We start from the raw sequence: 9,029 nt of genomic DNA on the forward strand, positions 1-9,029 counted from the left end.
GTGGGTTCAATCTCCAGTCAGAGCACATACAGGAACAAAAGGTAGAAATGTAATTTAAAAAACATCCAAACCCAATATAGTATTTAAAAGCTGTTCTTATGGTGGAAACTACATTCACACCTCTGGTAATTGGGGAGTTAGAATGTTTAGAAGCAAAGAAATAGTAGAAATAATTTTTCTGAGAGTTTTTCCCAAGCTTCAACTTTATGTATACATATAATGGGTTTGTTATTAAAGGAATTAATACTTTTAAATGGCTGGTTTCATTTCAGTGTGACAAATATTCATCAGTATAATTCACATAAACAAAAGCTTTCAGAGACCTTCAATTATTTTTTATTTTTTTATTTTTTTTTAGTGTAGAGGGATCCTGAGACCCAAGAGTTTGGTAACTGCTGTTTGCCAGCATCAGGTACTTCCCTCCTATCATTTCCCAAGCAGTATAAGTGTGTTTTCCTTCAGCTGTACCTGTCTTGTTGATTGATGGCTGAGTGTCCAGAGCCTAATACAGTGCCTGGCACTTAGCAGGAACTCAATAAAAATTATATACCCAGTTAAAAATTATATACCTCTTCATTTTCAGTGACACGTGTAATTTCTGGTAAAAACAAGTTGTTTAGAGGAAAAGTATTCCATGTCTTTTTTTAAAAAGGGGGAATAGACTAAACTAAGAGGACTCTTCAACCAAGGAACACTGAAGAAGCCACACCGAGACTGGTAGAAAAAGTGGAAACGCAGAAATGCGGAAAGGGCTGCCCAGCTCCTCGAGTGTACGGCAGCAGGGAGAGACTCGCATGGCGGGAAGTGAGTTTAGCAGAGGGGAAAGGGTCCTGAGCCCCAGGAACAAAGCCCAAGCCTGCAGCCCCAGAGCCCAGAAGAGGTGTAAGGACAGTATTTAGCCGGAAACAAGTCAGGATACTGTTTGTGAGAGAATCTGATTTCTCAGACCCAGGATCCTTCTTAAAGGAACCGCGCAGAACATCTCTCAAAAACAATCACCTGGGGCTCCTGGGGATGGGGGGGAGAGAGGAGAGGACCACAGTAACAGGAAGAGAGTATAATCTAGCAGGCAAAGGGAGAAACATTTTGGGAGATAGCCACCCTAACCCCTAGGATGAGTCACTCCCCAAAGCTGAGTGAATATTTCCCCCGGAAACAGCAATACCAGCAAAGGGAAGCAGGAGAGCAGCCAAACAAGCTCCCCATGGCACTCAGAGCAGAGTCGCATAGAAGGAGGGAGCTTTCGGGTCTACAGTAGTGAGTCTTAGGGTCCGAGCTGCAACGCCCCCACCCACGCGGCTGAGAACCCACCGGAGGGCAGGCGGCAGCGGGAGACAAAAGCGCGGTTCTGCTGGCAGGGGCGGAAGCCGGCTGGCCACCACTGGGCTCAGGTGTGAGCTCAATCTTGCCTGGCTGGGGAGAAGGGGGCGTGCAAAAGCGGTCAAGCTCAGCTGCCAGCAGCCTGTAATTCAGCCTCTGGGAGAAGGGTGGGAACCCCAGAAAGGGTGGAGACCAGCCCTGGAGCAAAGGCAGAGGAGCACAGCCCCGCCCCGCCCGTGCAACCCAGGCTTGCGGTCTGTCTTGGTAGCCGGCTCCTCCCACGGGGGTGGAGCCAAAAGCCCAGAAGAGGTGGAGTTCCGCTACGGAGCTGAGCTTGGGAATGCAGCCCTGCCCGGCGGTAGAGCCAAGGCTAGCAGCTGTTCCTTGAGTGGGATCCTCCTGCAAGGGCAGGGCGAAAGCTCGGAAACAGGCGGAGTCCCGCAACTGAGCAAAGGTGCTCACCAGTGCCCTCAGGACCGAGCATAATGTCACACACGGGGGCAGGGCAAAGGCCAAGGCCACCAACCCTTGTACACCCGAGCACGTGATCACAGCCACTCCCGTGAAGAGAAAATGCGGAGGCAGAGAAATACAACACAAATAAACCAAGAGAAATCCCCAGAAAAGGACCTAAGTGAATCAGATATAACCAAATTACCAGATGCAGAGTTTAAAATAACGATTGTTAGGATGCTCAAAGATATCAGAACAACCATAGATGGCCATTACAAAAACCTAAATAAAGAGATAACAAATATAAAAAAGGACATTGAAATAATAAAAACGAATCAGTCAGAAATGACAAATACAATATCTGAAATAAAGAATACAATGGAAGGAATTAAAAGCAGGATGGATGAAGCAGAGAATCGAATCAGTGAGTTAGAGGACACAATAAATAATGGCACAGAAGCAGAGCAGAAAAAAGAAAAAAGACTCAAAGAGTCTGAGGAAATTCTAAGAGAGTTCTGTGACAACATGAAGAGAAATAACATCTGCATCATAGGGGTTCCTGAAGAAGAAGAGAAAGAACAAGGGATAGAGACTGTGTTCAAACATATTATAGCGGAAAACTTCCCCCAATTAAGGCAGGAAAACATTTCACATGTTCAGGAAGCACAGAGAACTCCATTAAAGAGAAACCCAAAGAAACCAACACCAAGACACATCATAATTAAAATACCAAAGCTAAATGATAAAGAGAAAATATTAAAAGCTGCTAGAGAAAAAAAGACTATCACCTACAAAGGAGCCCCCATAAGGATGACTTCTGACTTCTCAACAGAAACACTTGAGGCCAGAAGGGAATGGCAAGAAATATTCAAAGTAATGCAGAACAAGAACCTACAACCAAGACTACTTTATCCAGCAAGGCCATCATTTAAAATTGAAGGAGAAATAAAAAGCTTTACAGACAAAAAAAACCTCAAGGATTTCACTGCAACCAAACCAAGGCTGCAAGAAATGCTAAGGAACCTGTTGTAAACAGATCAAAGGAAAAAAAGAATATAGCAAAAGAGAAATACAGTTTTAAAGAAATAAAATGGCAATAAACAATTACATATCAATAATAACCTTAAATTTTAATGGATTAAATGATCCGATCAAGAGACATAGGGTAGCTGCGTGGATAAGAAAACAGGACCCATACATATGCTGTCTACAAGAGACACACCTTAAATCAAAAGATGCACACAGGCTGAAGATAAAAGGATGGAAAAAATATTTCACGCAAATGGAAATGAAAAAAAAGCTGGGGTAGCAATACTTATATCAGACAAAATGGACTTTAAAACAAAGACCATAGTTAGAGATAAAGAAGGTCACTACATAATGATAAAGCGAGCAATCCAAAAGGAAGATATAACCATTAGAAATATCTACACACCTAATATAGGAGCACCTAAATATATAAAGCAGACTTTGATGGACTTAAAGGGCGAGATCAACAGCAATACTATAATAGTAGGGGACTTCAATACCCCATTAACTTCATTAGATAGATCCTCAAGAAAGAAAATTAACAAAGAAACAGCAGACTTAAAGGACATATTAAATCAACTCAATTTAATAGTTATCTTCAGAACCTTTCACCCTAAAACAGCAGAATATACATTCTTTTCAAGTGCTCATGGTACATTCTCTAGAATAGACCACATGTTAGGGCACAAAAGTGGGCTCAACAAATTTAAAAAGATTGAAATCATATCAAGCACTTTCTCTGATCACAATGGCATTAAACTAGTAATCAACCACAACAGAAAAACTGAAAAACATTCAAACACTTGGAAACTAAATAGCATGTTATTAAACAATGAATGGGTTAACATTGAGATCAAAGAAGAAATAAAAAAATTGCTAGAAACAAACGATAATGAGCATACGTCAACTCAAAATTTATGGGACACAGCAAAAGCAGTCCTAAGAGGGAAGTTTATAGCATTACAGGCATACCTCAAGAGGCTAGAAAAAGGTCAAATAAACAACTTAACCCTGCATCTAGAAGAACTAGAAAAAGAACAGCAAGTAAAGCCCAGAGCTAGTAGAAGGAAGGAAATAATAAAGATCAGAGCAGAAATAAATGACATAGAGGCTAAAGAAACAATACAGAGGATCAATGAAACCAGGAGCTGGTTCTTTGAAAAGGTAAACAAGATAGATGAACCTTTACCGAGACTAACCAAGAAAAAAAGAGAGAGGACTCAAATACATAAAATTAGAAACGGGAGTGGAGAAATAACAACTGACACAAGAGAAATACAAAATATTGTAAGAAAATACTATGAAGAAGTGTATGCCAAAAAACTAGACAACCTAGATGAAATGGACAAATTCCTTGAATCATATAATCTTCCAAAAATCAATCTGGAAGAATCAGAAAACCTAAACAAGCAGATTACAACAAATGAGATTGAAACAGCTATCAAAAAACTCCCAAAAAAGAAAAGCGCTGGGCCTGATGGCTTCACAAGTGAATTCTACCAAATCTTCAAAGAAGAACTAACTCCTATCCTTCTCAAACTATTTCAAAAAATTCAAGAGGAAGGAAGACTTCCAAACACCTTTTATGAGGCGGGCATAATTCTGATTCCAAAACCAGGCAAAGACAACACAAAAAAAGAAAATTATAGGCCAATATCCCTGATGAACTTAGATGCAAAAATCCTCAACAAAATATTAGCAAACCGGATCCAGCAATATAAGAAAAAAATCGTACACCATGATCAAGTGGGATTTATTCTTGGGAGGCAAGGCTGGTACAATATTCGCAAATCAATCAATGTGATTCATCACATAAATGAAAGGAAGGAGAAAAACCACATGATAATTTCAATAGATGCAGAAAAAGCATTTGATGAAGTCCAGCACCCATTCATGATCAAAACTCTCAGCAAAGTGGGAATACAGGGAACATACCTCAACATGATAAAAGCCATCTATGAGAAACCCACAGTCAACATCATACTCAATGGGCAAAAATTAAAAGCAATACCCTTAAGATCAGGAAAAGGCAGGGGTGCCCCCTTTCACCACTCTTATTTAACATAGTCCTGGAAGTCCTAGCCACAGCAATTAGACAAGAAGAAGAAATAAAAGGCATTCAATTTGGAAAAGAAGAAGTAAAACTATCATTATTTGCAGATGATATGATATTGTATATAGAAAATCCTAAAGTCTCAGTCAAAAAAACTACTAGACCTGATAAATGAATTTGGCAAGATGGCAGGATATAAAATCAATACTCAGATATCAGAGGCATTTTTATACACTAATTATGAACTGTCAGAAAGAGAAATCAAGGAATCAATCCCCTTTACCATTGCAACCAAAAAAAATAAAGTACCTAGGAATAAATCTAACCAAGGAGATTAAAGACTTGTACTCGAAAAATTATAAAACATTGATAAAAGAAATCAGGGAAGATACGAATAAGTGGAGGCATATACCGTGCTCATGGTTAGGAAGAATAAACATCATTAAAATGTCTATATTACCCAAAGCAATTTATAAATTCAATGCAATACCGATTAAAATACCAATGACTTACTTCAAAGACATAGAACATATATTCCAAACATTTATATGGAACCAAAAAAGAACACGAATAGCCTCAGCAATCTTGAAAAGGAAGAAAAAAGCGGGAGGTATCACACTTCCAGATATCAAGTTCTACTATAAGGCCATTGTACTCAAAACAGCATGGTACTGGCATAAGAACAGGCACATAGATCAATGGAACAGAACAGAGAACTCAGAAATAAACCCACAGCTCTATGGACAACTGATATTTGACAAAGGAGGTAAGAAAATACAATGGAGTAAAGACAGCCTCTTCAACAAATGGTGTTGGGAAAACTGGACAGCTACGTGCAAAAAAATAAAACTAGACCACCAACTTACACCACTCACAAAAATAAACTCAAAATGGATAAAAGACTTGACTGTAAGCCGTGAAACCATAAGCATCTTAGAAGAAAACATAGGCAGTAAGCTCTCTGACATCTCTCGCAGCAATATATTTGCTGATTTGTCTCCACAGGCAAGTGAAATAAAAGACAGGATAAACAAATGGGACTTTATCAAACTAAAAAGCTTCTGCACAGCTAAAGACAACAAGAACAGAATAAAAAGACAAACTACACAATGGGAGAATATATTTACAATACATCTGATAAGGGGTTAATAACCAAAATTTATAAAGAACTTGTAAAACTTAATACCAGGAAGACAAACAATCCAATCCAAAAATGGGCAAAAGAAATGAATAGACACTTCTCCAAAGAGGACACACAGATGGTCAACAGGCATATGAAGAAATGTTCAACATCACTAATAATTAGAGAAATGCAAATTAAAACCACAATGAGATATCACCTCACACCAGTCAGAATGGCGCTCATCAATAAAACAACACAGAATAAGTGCTGGCGAGGATGTGGAGAAAAGGGAACCCTCCTGCACTGCTGGTGGGAATACAGACTGGTGCAGCCACTGTGGAAAACAGTATGGAGATTCCTCAAGAAATTAAAAATCGAACTGCCTTTTGACCCAGCTATATCACTGTTAGGAATATACCCCAAGAACACCATAGCACTGTTTGAAAAGAAGAAATGCACCCCCATGTTTATGGCAGCATTGTTCACAATAGCAAAGATTTGGAAACAGCCCAAGTGTCCATCAGAGGACGAGTGGATTAAAAAGCTTTGGTACGTATATACTATGGAATACTACTCAGTCATAAGAAATGATGACATAGGATCTCTTACAACAACATGGATGGGCCTTGATAACATTATACTGAGTGAAAGAAGTAAATCAGAAAAAACTAAGAACTATATGAATCCATACATAGGTGGGACATAAAGATAAGACTCAGAGACATGAACAACAGTGTTGGGGTTACAGGGTGGGGGGAGGAGAGGGAGGGGGTTGGGGGGAGGGGCACAAAGATCATGGATTTTCAGCATTTGCCATATTCTCCCCTTAATCTATAGACAGCAAACATTTATGTATGGTGTTCCCACTATAAAGACTGCTGTCTTAGGGACAAATGCTGATAAACTATTTCAGCAGTTTCTCCTTCTTCAAAGACTTATATGTCAACATAGAGCTCCATGTTTCATAGGACATACTCAAGCTCACTCCATGCTCCCTGGAGCTTTAGCACAAGGGAATGCCCCCCCCCCTTTTTGTAGTATTTTTTCTTTTATTTATTTATTTTTTGTATTTTTCTGAGGATGGAGATGGGGAGGCAGTCAGACAGACTCCTGCATGCGCCTGACTGGGATTCACCTGGCATGCCTACCAGGGGGGAATGCTCTGCCCATCTGGGGTGTTGCTCTGTTGCAACCGGAGCTATTCTAGCGACTGGGGCAGAGGCCATAGGGCCATCCTTAGTGCCCAGGGTGGCTTTGCTCCTGTGGAGCCTTGGCTGTGTGCGGGAGGAGAGAGATGAAGAGGAAGGAGAGGGGGAGGGGTGGAGAGGTAGATGGGCGCTTCTCCTGTGTGCTCTGGCCAGGAATTTAATCCGGGTATCCTGCACACCAGGCCAATGACTCCGATGGGTCTACCATATCATGCTTTTTACTTAAAAAAAAAGTTTACATTTCTTTTGAATGCTGATGAACAGGAGACACCAAATCTTTTGCACCTGCAAGCTACTACCTTCTTTATTAGATCTAGCTAATAACACTGTTTTGTCTTTTTCCAAATAGCTCCAGATATATGGAAAAGATTTATATAGGCGGATTGGGATCCTCAAACCCCTCAGCGAGATCTTCTGAGAATGGCTTTTAAGATACCTAGAGGCAGAAAAAGCCCAATAGAGATCAGGAGAACTACCAGCCTTTAGGATACACCCTTAAAGGCTCCAATGCCCCAAAGGGGTCTCATAGGATGCCATCTGGATTCTGCTTCAATAGTGGAAAGGAAGGTCATTGAGCTAAAGCCTGCCAGGCTTACATGCCTCTGCTGTGAGGAAACAGGGATACTGGAAGGTGGGCTTCCCCCTCGCTCCTCTAAGGGAGGGTTCAGTCTCTTCCAGCCCTGCTCCAGCCACCTATGACCTAACCTTGCCCAGAAAGCTGGGGTGTGCCACTGAAGGCTGAAGATGCCCAGGGCCGTCGGCCCCATCTACGACACTGTGGACGAGCCTAGGGTATTTCTTCCAAGAAGCAGGTAAACTGATCTCATTTGCACAAGGGCCACTTAACTATGTTTTGCCTGAATAGTCAGGTTTTTTATTCTTCCCTCAAAGATCTCTGTTGTGGGTGTTGATAGTCTATTTTCTGTTGCTTTGCTTAATATATAGTGTTTCCTTTATCCCTCCTACCTCAATACCCCACTCATATTTCAGGCTGGGACCTACTCCTAATTTAGAGCTCTCTTTCCTCCTTTTGCCAACTTGTATTATGAATTTACCTTTGCTACCCAGCTTAGTGTATCCCAAGGTTCTCTTTACCATGCCACAGTCACAGAGCTCCAGGGAAAAGCAACCTGGTCTCAACTCTCCAGGCAGAGGAGAACAGAAGCTCCATATCCACGCATGCTGCAAATGGCTTTTTCCTGTCTACCTGAATCATTACCAGCTAGAAGCAGCGGTCATTGGGACTTGGACATGAGCTGCAAAGTATAGAATGGTGACAACAATTCCAGTGCCATGCGGACTTTTCCTGTGGGGAACTTTCCTGGACTCCTGCTCCCTGTGACAGCTCCTAACAGACTGAACTGTGGTTGGGTTGCATTTTTCAGTGATTTGGCATGGTGATGGGGCCAACTTGGACTTGGTGAACATGTTAAAGACACTACTGTTTTATGGATTCTTGCTGTATTGGCCAAGAGTTTGCTTAAAGGCTTTTAATCACTGTAAAAAAAATAGAGGACTGGATGAAGAAGATGGGGCACATATACACCATGGTATACTATTCAGCTAGGAGAAATGGTGACATCGGATCACTTACAGTGGAAGGGTGGAGTCTTGGTAGCATTGTGCGGGGGTGAAATAAGCGAATCAGAAAAAAACAGGAACTGCAGGATTCCATACATTGGTGGGACATAAAAGCGAGACTAAGAGTCATGGACAGGAGTGTGGTGGTTATGGGGTGGGGGTGCGGGGAGGGAATAAGGGAGAGGGGGAGGGGGAGGGGTACAGAGAGAACTGGATGGAGGGTGGCGGAGGACGATTTCTCTTTGGGTGATGGGTATGCAAC

This window comes from Saccopteryx leptura, chromosome X, assembly GCF_036850995.1.
Source record: "Saccopteryx leptura isolate mSacLep1 chromosome X, mSacLep1_pri_phased_curated, whole genome shotgun sequence".
NCBI classification, from domain to species: Eukaryota; Metazoa; Chordata; class Mammalia; order Chiroptera; family Emballonuridae; genus Saccopteryx; species Saccopteryx leptura.